This window comes from Acomys minous, assembly GCF_964271855.1.
Source record: "Acomys minous genome assembly, chromosome: 10".
Classification (NCBI taxonomy): domain Eukaryota; kingdom Metazoa; phylum Chordata; class Mammalia; order Rodentia; family Muridae; genus Acomys; species Acomys minous.
The window spans coordinates 70,199,326-70,216,502 of record NC_140491.1 but is presented as its reverse complement, the minus strand read 5'-3'; the positions used below and the strand labels follow the sequence as shown (position 1 = coordinate 70,216,502).

The 17,177-nt window shown below is 48.7% G+C and overlaps 1 long non-coding RNA gene and 1 pseudogene across 2 annotated transcripts; one reads left to right on the top strand and one right to left on the bottom strand.

Moving 5' to 3' along the window:
• Positions 1–1,389: 1,389 nt before the first annotated feature.
• Positions 1,390–1,600, top strand: LOC311607294 (small ribosomal subunit protein eS28-like; annotated as a pseudogene). The gene has a single exon. The product of its transcript is annotated as a small ribosomal subunit protein eS28-like (transcript).
• A 3,554-nt stretch (positions 1,601–5,154) lies between these two features.
• On the bottom strand, positions 5,155–16,006 carry LOC311607034. Its single transcript, XR_014782511.1, has 4 exons — positions 15,912–16,006; positions 15,594–15,695; positions 9,484–9,673; positions 5,155–5,339 (listed from the first exon to the last, which is right to left on the bottom strand). It is a non-coding gene; the product is annotated as an uncharacterized lncRNA (long non-coding RNA).
• Between the last annotated feature and the right edge of the window lie 1,171 nt (positions 16,007–17,177).

Sequence of the window (17,177 nt, the reverse complement as noted above, 5' to 3'; positions counted from 1 at the left end):
GCTGGTTCCAGGTTACTTGAGAGACTGCCTCAAGGGAATAAGGTGGAGACTGATGGAGCAGGACACTTGATATGCTCCTTTGGCCTCTGAGTGTGTGGGCATACACCAACACACACTTATACATGCATATACTCCTACACACACCGCGCGCGCGCACACACACACACACACACACATACTCTTCACACAAGATTTTGATGTGCTTTTTCTCTGAACATTAAAGGTGTGTATTCTTTCCACACACATAACGACATCTTAGAAGTGTCTACTCAAGCCTATTACCCAGTTTTATTTTATTTTTGTCCTATTGGTTTTTCAAGACAGTGTTTCTCTTTGTAGCTGGGCTGCCTTTATAGACCAGGCTGGCTTTGAACTCACAGCTATCTACCTGCCTCTGCCTCCCGAATGCTGGGATTAAAAGCGTGTGCCACTTCTGCCCAGCTAAAAATATATTTATTTATATGTATACAGTGTTCTGCCTGCATGTACACATGGGTTTTCTTACTGAATTTAAAGTTATTTATGGGCTGGAGAGATGACTCAGAGGTTAAGAGCACTGACTGCTCCTCCAGAGGTCCTGAGTTCAATTCCCAGCAACCACATGGTGGCTCACAACCGTCTATAATGTGATCTGATGCCCTCTTATGGTGTGCATGTATACATGCAGGCAGAGCATATAAATAAATCTTTATTTAAAAAAAAAAAAGCTAGCCAGAACCCTGTCTCGAAAAACCAAAAAAAAAAAAAAAAAAAAAAGCTAGCCAGAACCCTGTCTCGAAAAACCAAAAAAAAAAAAAAAAAAAGCTAGCCAGGCCAGCACTTGGGAGGCAGAAGCAGGTGGATCGCTGTGAGTTCGAGGCCAGCTTGATCTACAAGGCTAACGCAGAAAGCCCCCGTCTGGGGGGAGGGGCACAGGGAGGGGAAAGCTAAAGTTATTTACACTTGTGGTTTCTAACCACTGGGCAAAACTGCCGCAACGCTACTCCTGCTGCTAACATACTTTTCTTTTTTTTTTTTTTTTCCTTTTTTTTGGTTTTTCGAGACAGGGTCTCTTTGTGTAGCCTTGGCTGTCTTGGACTCACTTTGTAGACCAGGCTGGCCTCGAATTCACAGAGATCCGCCTGCCTCTGCCTCCTGAGTGCTGGGATTAAAGGCATGGGCCACCACGCCCGGCTTTCTTTTGAACTTTAATGCATTGTTTTATAGCACACATGCGTGAAAATATAGTTAAGGAGTCTTACAGTGAATCTTACATTGACTTGCCTCCACTTTCCAAGTGATGAGACTAAAGGTGTGTGCCACCACACCTGGTTCTTTTTCAGATTTGCACTATACACTTTTTCTTTTTTTAAGTTGAAGTCTTTTGCTCTCTGCCAGATCGCAGCCATCATGGACAGGAGCCACGCGCAGTCCATAAAGCTGGCTAGGGTAACCAAAGTGCTAGGCAGGACTAGTTCGCAGGGACTGTGCATACAGGTGCGTGTGGAATTTATGGACGACACCAGCCGCTCTACCATCTGAAATGTCAAAGGCGCCCTGTGAGAGGGTGGATGGGCTCACCCTATTGGAGTCAGAAAGAGAGGCTCAGAGGTTGCACTGACCCTGCTGCTGGGTCCTGGATATCCACCACTTAACCCATGAGATGATCTGCAACTGTTAAATAAAGCACTTGTATATAAATAAATAAATAAATAAAGTCTTGCTACATTGCCCAAGCTGACCCTGAGCTCCAGGGCTGAAGCATCACTCCTGCCTTGGCATCCTGAGAGGTTCACACTGTTCTACTGCTGCTCAATACATCTCCTCAAAGCTTAGCCGCCGAGGGGGCTGAGAGATGGCTCATTATTCAATGTGCTTGCCGTGCAACCCTGAGGATCAATCCTCAGAGCCCCAGAAAGCAGGTGTTCCTGTTGGATAAACTGCCCCTGGCAGTGTGGAAACAACAACCCACTGCCCTCCAACTTTCCACCTCTGTGAAGCCCACGGGACCAGTGAGCCCATTTGGCAGGTATTGGGTGGCATCCACAGGAACTCCTCCAGGATTCTGAGCAATGGGGGTGGGGGGTGGGGTGCTAATTTGTTTTTTTGGTTTGTTGTTTGAAACAGTCTCACTATGTAGCCCTGGCTGTCCCGGAAATCAGAGGGACCCACCGCCCTCTGCCTTCTGAGTGCTGGGTTTAAAGCTTGTGCCACTACGTCTCTTGGGATATATATATAAAGTATGAATTATATAAACCAGCTTTTGCAATGGGAGAAGAGACCCACAAAGGCGGGGATGGAGAATGTCTGCTTACTGCAGGGATACCTCACAACTGATCTGCTTTAGGTACGTGAAGTGGGTTTGCGAGCATGAATGCATGCGCGCATGCGTGCGCTCACACAGCCGCGGAGCTCGTGGATGAGGTGATAAAGGCTTGGAGAGCGACAGATGCTCGCCTCAGCTTGCACGGCTGGTCAGTGACAGAACTAGGAGTCACAGCCATGCCCCTCGATTCTACCACCCCTCCTTTGAGATTCCACCACCAGCGCCGAACGTCAGGCAAGGCACATGTGTCCGCTACTCCGTTCCCACGAGAACCCTGAGATAAGCTTCCTTCTTCCTTCCGGCTCCATACCCTCCATACCGAGGAAACCAAGGCAGCGAGCAAGGAAGGAGGTGTTTGCCACAGACCATTGAGGCCTGGGGACAGAGGCTGTGTGGGGCTTGCTGGGGTTTTGGTGACAGTGGAGAGAGGAAGGAAAGAAGAGGTGGGGCTTCACAGATCAGTTCCTGGTGACAGTTATCACAAATTCATATCTCTGAGGCAGCACTGGAAACAGGATGTGGGTTTCCTTGGAGGGGTTGTTGCCCCACATTGATAAATGCTATCCAACACTCCAACTCGTGAGCAGCAAGGGAGAGCCAGTGGGGCTAATTGGTTCATATAGTTGGGCTCCTACCTGTGTGACTGAAGACATGTGGCTTGACCTCTCTGGACTCTGAGTAGAAATTACCTTACAGGTGGTTATGGCTGGTGAGAAGGTGCTTCACTCGCTGGCTGTGTGACATTTGGGGAATTACTTAACATCTCTGAGCCCATTTCCTCAAACCAAAAGCTCAACTACTAACAAGGACTGCTTAGAAAACTAAACGGGGAGTCGGGGTACGGTGGTGACACCTTTCAGTCCCAGCACTCAGGAGACAGAGGCAGGAGGATCTCTGTGAGTTGGAGGCCAGCCTGGTTACAGAATGAGTTCCAGGACAGGTGAGGTTACACAGAGAAACCTGCTCTTAAAAAAAAAACCAAAATGTCCCTTTAATCCCAGCACTTGGGAGGTGGAGACAGAGGCAGGTGGATCTCCATGAGTTCGAGGCCAGCCTGGACTACAGAGGGAGTTCCAGGACAGCCAGAGCTGTTATACAGAGAAACTCTGTCTCATAAAACCAAAACCAAAACCAAACAAAAAACCCAAAATGTCAGCAAGGCGTGGTGGCGCACACCTTTAATCCCAGCACTTGTGAGACAGAGGCAGGTGGATCACTGTGAGTTCCAGGCCAGCCCGGTCGACAAAGTGAGTCCAGGACAGCCAAGGCTACACAGAGAAACTCTGTCTCGCAAGAAAAAAACAAAAAGCTCTCTGGACCTAAAAGGCCAAAGAACCTAATTAATATGCCAGGCCAGGTCTCAGACCCTGGAGAATTATACCCAAGGTTGTCCTGTCTCCACACTCATGGGGACACATAGACACACAGACATACACACACACATACACACACATAAACACACAGAGGCACAGACATACACAACACACACATGTACATGTAAACACACAAACATACACAGGCAGAGACACACAGACATACACAACACACATAGACACACAGACACACACACACACACCTCATCGTAGCTGTCAGGTGCACCACCAGCTGGTGGAGGGGACACCCTGCCATGCTGCTACAGGACGTGCTAACTCTGAGGAAGTGGGCCTCTCTCAGAACTCATGAGCTGTGGTCTGTACAGGAAGAAAACAATCTACTTGTTACCCATCGGGTACTTTCCTGTCCACCTTTCAGCCCCTCACCTGCCCCCAGAGGCATCCTCTTTCTGCACACAGAGCTGACTTTTTTCTCTAGCATTTGCTTATTTCATATTTCCTTTTTTAGTTTTTTTTTTTTTTTTTTTTTTTTTTTTTTTTTTTTTGAGACAGGGTTTCTCTGTGTAGCCTTGGCTGTCCTGCACTCACTCTGTAGACCAGGCTGGCCTCGAACTCACAGTATCTGCCTGCCTCTGCCTCCCGGATCCTGACTTCTTTTCCTGAGCTCTCTGCACCCACAAGAGCCCCTGGGCTAGAAGGGCTGGTTGAACCTGTAGGTCCTCTCTCTGGGGTAGGGCAGGATGGCCTCCTGGCTGGAGCTGGACAATTTGGGTGTCCCAACTCCAGCCTTGCCAGCACGCCCCCTCCAGCGGAAACTGAGCCTGAGGCTTGGGTACAGTTATCTACCGCCACCTACTGGACAGAGAACGTCACAACCGACAGCTTCTGCCAGTCCCAGTCGTGGCAAATTAAGGGTATGTATGGATTGGCTCCTGTACTATATGGGTTACTTGAAAATGGTTTTGGTTTTTGTTGTTGTTGTTGGTTTGGTTTGTTTTTTGTTTTTTCGAGACAGGGTTTCTCTGTGTGGCCTTGACTGTCCGGGACTTGCTTTGTAGACCAGTCAGGCCTTGAACTCACAGTGATCCCCCTGCCTCTGCCTCCTGAGTGCTGAGATTAAAGACGTGCACCACCACAGCCTGGTGTCACTTGAAAATGTGTCCTTTACTGCCTAAAAAAAGAAAAACACTGCCTGATGAAAATATAACAGCACTGTCGGGCATGGTGGCACACTCCTTTAAGCCCAGCACAAGAGAGGCAGAGACAGGAAGAGATCTCTGTGAGCTCAGGGCCATCCTGGTCAACAAAATAAGTTCCAGGACAGCCAGAGCTACACAGAGAACCCCCCCTCTACACACACACACACACACACACACACACACACACACGAGAGAGAGAGAGAGAGAGAGAGAGAGAGAGAGAGAGAGAGAGAGAGAGAGAGATCTCCTTATCAGTTTGACATTTTATTTCGAACTAGGCATGGTGGTACATACCTGTAATCCAGGACGTGGGTGATATAGGCAGAAGGATTGGGAGTTCAAGGCCAGTTTCAGCTATGTAGCACCTTTGAAGTCAGGCTAGGCTACATGAGACACTGTGGGTGTTGGGGCTCTAGAAGATGGCACTTGCAGCTCTTGCGGAGGACCTGGGCTCAGTTTCCAGACCACTCAGGAGTGAAGGCATTTACCATTCAAGTAACCCTGGAAAATGGAGTTTGGACCCAGGAGATCACACACATGAAGGTGGAAGGAGGGAGGTCAGCAAAGTTGTCCTCTGACTTCCACATACATATAGTGGCACACATGCTCTGTCCCATCATGCATGCGCGCGCACACACACACACACACACACACACACACAAATAGTGCATTTAATATTTTTAATTAAAAAAATTTTTTTTTATTTTCAAAGACTTTTATTTTTTTTCTGTTGTTTGTTACAGGTCTGACTATGTAGCCCTGACTGTCCTGGAACTCACTAAGTAAACCAGGCTGGCCTCGAACTCACAGAGACTTGCCTGTTTCTGACTCCCAAGTGCAGTGATCAAAGGCGTGCGCCACTACACCCAGCATTGGTTTATTTTCATTTTATATGTTTTGATGTGTTGCCTCCATGCATGAAAGTGCCCAAGTTCATGCAGTACTGAAGGAGGCCAGAAGAGGGCTCCAGAGGGTTACCAACAGATTTAAACCATCATGTGAGTGCTGGGATTACGGTTAAACCTACATACAAAGAAAATTATGGCCGCGCAGTAGTGGCTCACGCCTTTAATCCAAGCACCTGGGAGGCAGAGACAGGCAGATCTCTGAGTTTGAGGCCAGCCTGGGTTACAGCGTGAGTTCCAAGACAGCCAGAGCCACATAGAGAAACCCTGTCTCGAAAAAAAAAAAAAAGAATATAAAAATAACAAAGTGTTCCTACTAAGAGCATCTGTAGGTGCAGAGCTGGACCCCCTAAAATGACTTTGGGGGGGGGAGCACTGAATCTGTGCATCACTTACATGCAGTGCCCTCAGAGGCCAGAAGAGGGCATAAGGTCATCAGGAACTGGAGTTACAGACAGTTGTAAGCTACCACATAGGTACTAGGAAGTAGGCGCCAATCCTCTGCAAGAACTGAGTCATCTCCCCAGCCTGAGTACTCGTTCATCTGTATGACCAGGTGAGCCTACATATGTGTACATGAACACACATACGTGCACAGTGCATGTGGAGGCAGAAGTTAATGTTGGGTGTCTTCCTCAACCTCTGCCCACTGTAGTTTTTGTTTTGTTTTATTTTGTTTTTTGAGACAGGGTTTCTCTGTGTAGGCTTGGCTGTCCTTCCTGGACTCACTTTGTAGACCAGGCTGGCTACAAACTCACAGAGATCTGTATGCCTCTGCCTCCCGGGCGCTGGGGTTAAAGGCGTGCGCCACCACACCCAGCTCTTGTCCACCTCAGTTTTTGAGAGTTTTTTTTCTTTGAACCCTGTCTGATCAGCTAGCCTGGCAGGCCAGTTAGCACAGAAATCCTAAGCAGCAACAGGATTATCGGCACATAAACCACCTGGCCCAGCTTTTACCTGGGTGCTGGGGCTAGAACTCAGGTCTTCAGGCTTGCACAGAAAGCACTTTAGCGACGGGTGCAACTCCAGCCTCTCACTCTCTCTCTGGGGAAAGCCAGCGATGAGCTCTGCACTTTCCTCATCTAACCCGAGTCATTTCACCAAAGTCCTGGCTCTAAACCCTATCAACACTGGTTCAGCGGGGTACACGCTGTGTTACTGGAGTGTCCCTAGACGAGACGGCAATTCAACCTGCAGATCACTCCAGAGAGGGTTTCAGGGAGCAATGTGAGCTATATTGCATATGAACAACCACGGACTGTGATTGGCTAGCACATGACCTCAGCTTGGACAGTGAGCACTCATACCAACTGGATCTCAACTTGAGAGAGGCACATAAAAGAAGACATGGTGGACTGGTGAGATGGCTCAGAGATTAAGCCTGCTCTTACAAAGGTCCTGAGTTCAATTCCCAGCAACCACATGGTGGCTGACAACCATCTATAATGTGTCTGGTGCCCTCTTCTGCATACTTAACAAATAAATAAATGCATCTAAAAATAAAAAATAAATAAATAAATTTTAAAAAGGAGATGTGGAGAGCCCAAACTCATCAGCATGCCCGCAGCTGACTGTTGGAGCTACTTCAGAATTCAGTGCTCTGACTTCTGGGAATGCTCAGGGACGCGGTGTGCCAGGTGGGCTGGCACCAGGTCATGCCTGCATTTTCTCCTGCAGCTAAGTCTCCAGTGCAAGGACTTGACCGCAGCAGCTACTTTAATAAACTAATACATGAGCTGTGAGGAGCCGACTGGGAAGAGAGAGAACATGAGAGAATAAGTAAGGGGCCTGAGGTTGGAGGAGGAAACTTAGGGCTTCTGAGCACTGACAAGTGGCCAGGGTAGCTGGCATTGGATGGGTAAGGGGACAGGAGCTACAAAAGCGGGAAGGGGTTAGTCTGGTAGAGTCCGTCTCCAAAGTACAGTGAGGGAGGGGCATCGCCAAGCTTCAAACTGAGAAAAATATTGAGATATAAAAATGAATTTGCAAGCTGGGCAGTGGTGGTGGCGCATGCCTTTAATCCCAGCACTCAGGAGGCAGGTGGATCGCTGTGAGTTCGAGGCCAGCCCGGTCTACAAAGTGAGTTCCAGGACAGCCAGAGCTGTTACACAGAGAAACCCTGTCTCGAAAAACCAAAAATAAATAAATAAATAAATAAATTTTAAAAAATGAATTTGCCGGGTGATGGTGGCACACACCTTTGGTCCCAGCACGCAGGAGGCAGAGGCAGGTAGATCTCTGAGTTTGAGGCCAGCCTGGTCTACAGAGTGAGTTCCAGGACTGCCATAGCTATACAGAGAAGCCCTGTCTCGAAAAACCAACCAACCAACCAATCAATCAAATATAAAAATAAACTGGCGCTCCTATAACCCTAGCACTTAGAAGACTGAGACAAGGGACAGATTGGGAGTTCCAGGCCAGTCACAATACACAGCAAGTCACAGAAAGTGGCGGGTCTAGAAATGGGACTCAGGCCTGCTTTGCTCCATCTGAGCTCTCATGCCACCTCCGGATAGGAAGCAGGGTGGACTGATGTCCTTTCAGCTCTGACCACCTCAAGAAGCGGGGACCTAGGAGGGAAGAAAGGGGCATCTCAGCCACAGGCCTACCACTCTAAGCCCCAGAGAAACCACTGGTGCTTGGAGAGCAAAGGGCTGTCTGTGTTCCAGGAAGCTGTGTCAGCTGGGGCCAGGTTCTCAGTCTGTACTGGCAGTGGCTGGTTTCGGCCACCTAGAGCTCTCCTGTGTCACGCAGGCTCCAAGTGGGCCTGGACTCCTGAGGTAGCAGGTGACACCTGCCCTGTTCTATTTTCAGCCCACCCTGCTGGGCACAGGCTGAAATCCAGCCCTGTGACCCTTCCTCAGTCCTGTTGAGCCTTCCCCCAGTGCTTGTGCTCAGAGACTAAAGGGCTCTGGGCCACAGAGTTTAGGGGATGGTTCTGGAATCCATAACCAACCAGCCGAGCAGGCCTGCTGCCCCTCCCCTCGGTGCAACCCCAGGACCAAAGATCTTGGGACAGACAGTTCACTGCTCTGGCTTGCTGTTTTATTTTCATGGAAAAAGAAATGCCTAGAACAAAGCTGCTGAGTCAAAAGAACCTTCATCCATTAGTTCATTCGTTCAGTCGTTCAATTTTTCATTCATTCTTTTTTTTTTAAGATTTATTTATTATTATGTATACAGTGTTCTGTCTGCATATACACCTGCAGGCCAGAAAAGGGCACCAGATCTCATTGTAGATGGTTGTGAGCCACCATGTGGTTGCTGGGAATTGAACTCAGGACCTTTGGAAGAGCAGGCGGTGCTCTTAACCACTGAGCCATCTCTCCAGCCCCTTTTCAGTCATTCTTTTGCTCATTGATTCATAGGTAAGTGTTCACTATGTAGACCAGCCTGATTTTGAACTCACAGAGTGTTTCTTGCATCTGCCTCCGGACTACTGAGAGTAAAGATGTATACCACCATGGCCAGCTTATTTATGTATTTTGAGAGGCCTCCCTGTGTATATCTGGCCGGCGGTGGATCTCAGAGCTCACCATGTATAGAAGGTTAGCCTTGAACTTGCTGTGATCTGCATGCCGCTGTCTTAGGAGTGCTGAGACTACAGTTATGCACTCCCATGCCTGGCTAATTCTATAAAAATAAGCTTTGTGTCTGTGTACCTGTGCGGAGGCGGAGGTTTCAGTGTGCCATGGCTTGCGTGTGGCGGTCAGAGCACAGCCTTGGGTGAAATTCCTCACCTGTCTGTGTTCATGGCTGCGTGTGACAGCCTGCATGGCATCCGAGGCTTCCCGGGGATTCTGTGGTTTCTTCCACCGTCTCACCTTCGCAACGCCGGAACTCCAGATGCGTGAACAACCCGGTCTGCCTCTATGTCGCATCCAGGGATCCAATCACAGGGCCTCACACTTGCGCATGCGCAGAAGCTACCTGGGGGGGGGGGATGAGGATGGGGAGTGAGGAGGACCACAGAAGAGCACTAGGAAACTCGGGGGGTGGGGGAGGTCGGCATGACAGTTCATCCCCTTCATCATAGCCAGGTATCCCAGATGTCCTCTCAGCTTCATCCAACTGCTACATGTATGGACCTCAGTGTATGTCGGTTACAGTCACCTGTACTTCAATAAAACTGTAAAAAAAAAAAATCTAGGTTCTGCAAGACCTTTCTAATGACCCCAGCTTCTTTCTACAGATGGTCCTAGGCAATCGAAGATTTCCAAGCCACCACTTTTCAGCCTCTTAGCTATGATCAGGTGTTTAAAAGAATAATAAGCCGGGCGTGGTGGCGCACGCCTTTAATCCCAGCACTCGGGAGGCAGAGGCAGGCGAATTGCTGTGAGTTCGAGGCCAGCCTGGTCTACAAAGTGAGTCCAGGACAGCCAAGGCTACGCAGAGAAACCTTGTCTCAAAAGACCAAAAAAAAAAAAAAAAAAAAAAAAAGAAAAGAAAAGAAAAAGAAAAAGAAAAAAGAAGAAGAAGAAGCAGTGGTGGCTCATACCTGTAATCCCAGCACTCAGGAGGCAGAGGCAGGCAGATCTCTGTGTGTTTGAGGCCAGCCTGGTCTACAAAGAGAGTCCAGGACAGTCAAGGCTACACAGAGAAACCCTGTCTTGAAAAACAAAACAAAACAACAATAACCAAAAAAAAAAATGGCTGGGGAGATGGCTCAGCGGTTATGAACATCGCTTGGTCTAGCAGAGAACCAGAGAGCCCGAGTTCGCTTCCCAGTGTCCGCGTGGCTCCTCCCAAGGGTCTGTAACCCCGCTTTCAGTGCATCCAATCTCTCAGAAATCCAGGCAAAATACCAATGTACAGAAAAGGAACAAAACAAAACAAAAACAAAAGAAAGAAAGGAAAAAAAAAACCCAAACGAACAGAAGGCAGGGTTGGAGCGATGGCGCAGTAGTCAAGGCTCGTTGCTGCCCTCCCAGAGTCCTCACGTTCGGCTCCCAGCACCCATATCAGCTGCTTCTCTGCCATCCACAACTCCAGCTCCAGGGCATCTTAAAACCTCTTCTGGTTTCCACAACACACATACACATGCATAAAATAACACCAATAGATACTAAAACTTCCTAGGCATTTTTGTGTCTCCTCAAATTGATTTGAAGCAAGCCTGGTCTACAAGAGCGAGTTACAGTTCATGGCCACACACACACACACACACACACACACACACACACACCTTCTCTTAGCCAGCTGGTGGTGGCGCACACCTTTAATCCCAGCACTCGGGAGGCAGAGGCAGGCAGAACGCTGTGAGTTCGAGGCCAGTTTGGTCTATAAAGCGAGTCCAGGACAGCCAAGGCTACACAGAGAAACCCTATCTTGAAAAACAAAATTAAGCCAGGCGCGGTAGCACACGCCTTTAATCTCAGCACTCGGGAGGCAGAGGCAGGCGGATCCCAGTGAGTTCGAGGCCAACCTGGTCTACAATGCGAGGCCAGGACAGGCAAGGCTACACAGAGAGACCCTGTCTCAGAAAAAAAAAGAAAGAAAGAAAGAAAGAAAAACCAAAATTAAAACAAGAACAAAAAAACCCTTGTCTCGAAAAACCAAAGAAACCTCACTGGCTTCTGAGGGTACTACATCATGCGTGTGTGTACACACACACACACACACACACACACCCTCAGGGAGCTTGTAGAAGTTAGTGTTTACTGTAAGTGTGTCTGGATCTGGAACTACCTAGAAGTGTGTCTGTTGGAATATTTCCAGAGAGGGCTAACTGAAGCCAGCAGTGGTGGCGCACGCCTTTCATCCATCCCAGCAGTCAGGAGGCAGAGGCAGGTGGATCAGTGAGTTCGAGGCCAACCTGGTCTACAGAGTGAATTCCAGGTCATCGAAGGCTACAGAGAGAAACTCAGTCTCCAACAACAACAACAACAACAACAACAAAACAAACAAACAAACAAACAAACAAAGGAAAAAGAAAAAGGAGAAAGCCGGTCAACACCAGCATTCTCTGCTCTCTGCTTCCTGCTCTGTGGGAGGTGAAGTGAGAAGCTGAGCGCTCCCTCTCACGCCCTGCCTCGCCCTGTGGGGTGGACAGAACTCTCAAAAGTGTGAGCCAAAAGAACCCTCCATCCTGTCAGTGGCTTCTTGTCAGCTGTGTTGTGGTCACAGTGACAAGCTACGGAAGTAACTCTCCCTCCAAGTGATAGAGCTGACGAGTTACCACAACACAAAAAGGAGTGGTTAGGAAAACATGAAAATGCTCCATAGGAGTGCTGAGGGCTCCCAGGGAGGCCCAGGGCTGCCTACTAGAGTGTCCCAAGCCTGGCTTCTCCCCTCTTGGCATCTTCTGCCGGCTGGTGTCTGAGGTACTAGAAAGTTCAGACGGTGCCAGAGACCAGATCCAGCTCCTAATTTCCAACGGAGTTTGGACCTTGAGTCCTCATCCAGTCAGCTGTGGCCACCAGAGGTAGCATCAGGAAGTTCACACGTGGAGGGTGGAGAGGAAGGCGCATGCGCAGAAGTGTGGCTAAGTTAGTCACCAAACCCCACATCCCCCACCCATACCTGGTTTTGAGGTGGGAACCAGATATGTGCATTAGCAACCAGGGTGGTCCTAAGACAAGAGGTCCCAGGCTCTGACCTGCAAATCAGCTTAGGACTCTCCAGGAAATAGACTTTCTGTGTGACCCAGGATGGTCTCAAACTCCCGGGCTCTAGTAATTCTCCCGCTTCGGCCTTCCACATACCTGGGGGTACAGGCGTGGTTTCACAGGCACCTGCATGCTTGCCCTCCCTCCCTTCCTTCTCTAATTAGGGGTGTGTTGGGGGCCCGGCACAGTGCCAAGGCATTGGTGCAGAAATCAAAGGACAAATGGGTGAAGTCAGTTCTTTACCTTCATACGGGTTCTGAAGATCTAACTCAAGCCGACGGTTTCACAGAGAGTGCTGTCATCTGCCGAGTCAGCTTGTGAGTCACGGACCTATTTTACTATTTTTTAAAGTTATTTTATGTGTGTGGATTGTTTTTTGTTTTTGTTTTTGCTACTTTTTTTTGCCGGCTTGCACGCCTATGCACCACATGCATGCAGTTCCCAAAGACGCCAGAAGAGGGCGTCAGATCCACTGGAACTGGAGTTAATGTCCTTAGTGTTAGTTGTGAGGCATCGCATGGGTCCTCTGGGAGAGCAGCCAGTGTCTTTAGCAGTAAGCCGTGTCTCCAGCCCTCCATACCTACTTCAAACGACAGCCAGCATGCCGGTGCTGTAAAACTAGGGCGACAGATCCACCTTCAGAAGCTGCTGGCTTCGTACGCACAACTTCTAGCTGAAATCTTTCACAGACTTCTGTTTAGTCTCCCCCAAGTTGCTTCCAATACTACCTGGGTTTTCTCTACAGAGAAACCACCACCACTTTTGTTTTGTTTTTTTAAATTTATTTTTATTTATTTATTTATTTTTGAGACAGGGTTTCTCTGTGTTAGTCTTGGCTGTCCTGGACTCACTTTGTAGACCAGGCTGGCCTCGAACTCACAGCGATCCGCCTGCCTCTGCCTCCCGAGTGCTGGGATTAAAGGCGTGCGCCACCACGCCCGGCTCACCACCACTTTTCTTAAATGTGCCTGTGTTTGCGCAGTGTACTTGTGGGTTCACGTGTGTACCAGAAGGTGTTGGCTCTTCTGAGCCACCTGCCCTGGATGCTGGGAACTGAACTCGGGCCCTCTGCAAGAGCCAAGTACTCTTAGCTGTCGAGCCATCCTTCCAGCGTTCATTCGTTATTTCTCTCCGTCTGTCCGTCCGTCTGTCCATTCCCCCCCCCTCTTTTTCTCTGTGTGTGTGTGTGTGTGTGTGTGTCTGTCTGTCTGTCTGTCTGTCTGCACATGTGGGTGCTCAGCTAATTTGAGGTGGACAAACGAGAGTCTAATTTCCCAAAGAACCACTTCTGCAATTGTTACCATGGTGACCGTGCCTATAGGGTGTTACAGAGAGCAGAGCTAAGGTGAGTGTTGCTTAGATGTGGCGGCCTTGAAAACCGGTGATAAACGCAAGCAGTGGAAGGAGAAGGTCTGTGCACATGTGTCTTTGGCTTCACATGTGTCACTTCACCCAACAGGGGAAACAAGAGAAGGAGCAAGAGAGATGGCTCAGTGGCTAAGAGCATTAGCTGTTCTTACAGAGGACCAGAGTTTAGTTTCCAGCACCTATGTGGAGACTCACAACTACACATAGCTCAAGTTCCAGAGGATGTATCGCCCTCTTCTGGCTTCTGTGGGCCCTGCACCCATATGCTGAATTTTCTTTTCTTTTTTTTTTTTACGGGGGGAGGGGTGGCAGGGTTTCAAGACAGGGTTTCTCTGTGTAGCCTTGGTTGTCCTGGACTCACTTTGTAGACAGGCTGGCCTCAAACTCAGCAACCCACCTGCCTCTGCCTCCTGAGTGCTGGGATTAAAGGTGTGCACCACCACTGCCTGGCTGCATTTTCTTTTTTGTTTTTCTTTTTTTGGTTTTTTGAAACAGAGTTTCTTTGTGTAGCCTTGGCTGTCCTGGACTTACTTTGTAGACCAGGCTGGCCTCGAACTCACAGAGATCCACCTGCCTCTGCTTCTGGAGTGCTGGGATTCAAGGTGTGCATCACCATCACCTGGCCATGTGCTGCATTTTCAAGCATATAAAGTAAAACACTCCCACACATGAAAATAATAAATAAAAGGAAAGAAAGAAAGAATAAGAGAGACCTTGCCCTAACAAGGTGAGAAAAGAGAACCAATTCTCAAAAGTTGCCTTTAGCCAGCACTTGGGAGGCAGAGGCAGGTGGATCACTGTAAATTTGAGGCCAGCCTGGTCTACAAAATGAATCCAGGACAGCCAAGGCTACACAGAGAAACCCTGTCTCAAAAAAATAAACAAACAAAAACAGTTTCTTAGATCTCCACATATACTCTGGGGCATACACATAAACACGCACAATAATAACAAATAAAATTAAGTTGAAATAAAAAATCTGGGGCATGGAGCCAGGCATGGTGCTGCATGCCAATAATCCCAGAACTTTGGGAGACAGAGGCAGTCAGATTACTATGAATTCGAGGACAGTCTGAGTACAGGACAGCCAAGGCTATACAAAGAAATCCTATCTCAAAAAAAAAATCTGTAAGTGGCTGCATATGCCTATAAACCTAGTGCTAGGTGAGGGGGGTCAGGCAGGGACAGAGACAGAAGGAAACTAGTAGAGTAACAGAGGAGGAGACACAAAGTCTCCTTTGGACTTCATGTACCTGCACATGTATGCATGCACACATGCCTATAACACATGCACACACACACATACCTACACATAATTGAAAATAATTTAAAAGCTATTTAAAACATTCTTAGGATAAAAATTTTCAGGTGCATAGAAGATTTCCTGACTCTTGAAAGAATTTCAGTAATTCCTTAATATCTGAGGCAAAATCAGCATAGATTTGTTTCAGAAATATTTGAGGTGGAGCTGGAGAGATGCCTCAGTGGTTATGAGCATTTGCTGCCCTTCCAAAGGACCCAAGTTCAATTCCCAACATTCATACCCCGCACCTCATAATGTCTGTTATTCAGCTAAGGGATCTGGTGTTCTGGCTTCTTTGGGCAACTGCACTCACATGGTGCGCGCGTACACACACACACACACACACACATACACAGCCAGAAGATTTTTTTTTTTTTTTGGGTTTTTCAAGACAGGGTTTCTCTGTGTAGCCTTGGCTGTCCTGGACTCGCTTTGTAGACCAGGCTGGCCTCGAACTCACAGCGATGCACCTGCCTCTGCCTCCCAAGTGCTGGGATTAAAGGTGTGGGCCACCACTGCCCCGCTCAGCCAGAAGATATTAAGGATACATTTCAACCCAGGATCTTATTACCTCCTGGAGGCCTTCAGTTCCCTGTAGCATGCACTCTCCATTTGTATTTGATTCCTGACAAGTGGGTGGGCTTCGAGTATCACTGCTTGCTCCTTCTTCACCCTGACTCAAAGAGGACAAAGCAGAGTCTAGCCTAGGTTCTCCAAGGTGAGTCAGGCTGGCCTGGGCAAAAAGGAGTGGGTGTCCTTACTAGAGCCAGCCCAAGCAAGGCAGCCGCTCCATGGAGGAGGTGGGAGTAAGGTCAGCCTCTATCCCCAATGCCTTCAGGCCCCGCCTGGGAAGTTAGCTCTTGGCTAAGTCTGGAACTTGAAAACTGACCTCAGTGGGTTGAACCCAGTCCAGTCGGGCAGGTTCAGCTTGTAGAAGTTTTGGACATGTTTGGCAATCCTTGTGTTTAAAATGGAAGATTTCACATTCAAGCCTGAGCTCGGGGCTTCTTCTGCGCAATAGCATCGAGTGAAATGGACAGTCAGGCAAGAGAGACCTTATCAGTGCCTCTGTCATGTTATCTGAGTAGCCTTGGACAGCATGCAGGGAAATAAAGCTCTGAGATGGGCCTAGAACACCCTGGCCTGCTATGGGATGACTTCCCAGATGGGCCGCTTTCTACTTTTCTCATCTCTTACATCTATTACCCTCCTGGCCAGACTCTGGGCTCCTACGGCATCACTTCCTTTATCTCCCCCACCGATCTCGGCGAGACCTGCCCCAGCCCCTGGGCGGGAGTTAACTTGAGAGCACCTGTGCTCCAGTGGATGGACTGCCCAAGGTCCTCACAGTCAGGTGTGTCTGGGACTCACTCACGGGCGAGGCTCTCTCATGCTTCCGTCACAGGGCCAGGGTCCAGGCTGCGGGTAGGGAAGGGTGATTCACACTCAGGCTGTCTGCTCTCACGGGAGGTTGACTCACAGAGGGAGGCCCCAGCAGACACACCTGGGGTGGCCTCCTGGCTCTGCTTCGTACAACTATGTGCCACTTGGTGAGTGAGTCTTAGCTTTGGTATCTGCCTCTCCAGCAGTAAGGAGTCCAAATCGTCTTCCGATGATGCTGTCAGCCCCTGGTTTAGTCAACACCGCAATAAAAGGTGTATCAAAATGGTCCAGGACTGGGGCTTGCACTTGAACAGTAGCTATGAATAGACCCATGTTGCCGGAGGAGGAGGAAGAGGAGGAGGAGGTTGTTTTTGTGCCCCACCCCCACCATCTGATAAGGTCTGGAAACTTTTCTGATGGTTACAAAGGAGGAGGATGCTTCAGTCTCTAGTGGGTTGATACCAGGGATGCTATGGAACATCCGAACATATTCTAAACATACAGGCCATGGACCCATGAGTTGACTGAATGTATTTAAGGAGCTCATTGCCAAGCTTGATGACCTAAGTTTGAACCCCAGAACTCACATGCTGGAGAGAACCAACTGCCACAAGCTGTCCTCTGCCTCCACAGCAGACCCACAGAACATATGTAGACACACACACATAAGAAATAAGTAAATGTTAAAAACCAAAAACAAAACTATATAGGGCACCCCTCAACACAGAATTATCTAGCCCCAGAATACAGACATTTTAAAGTGATTGCATAC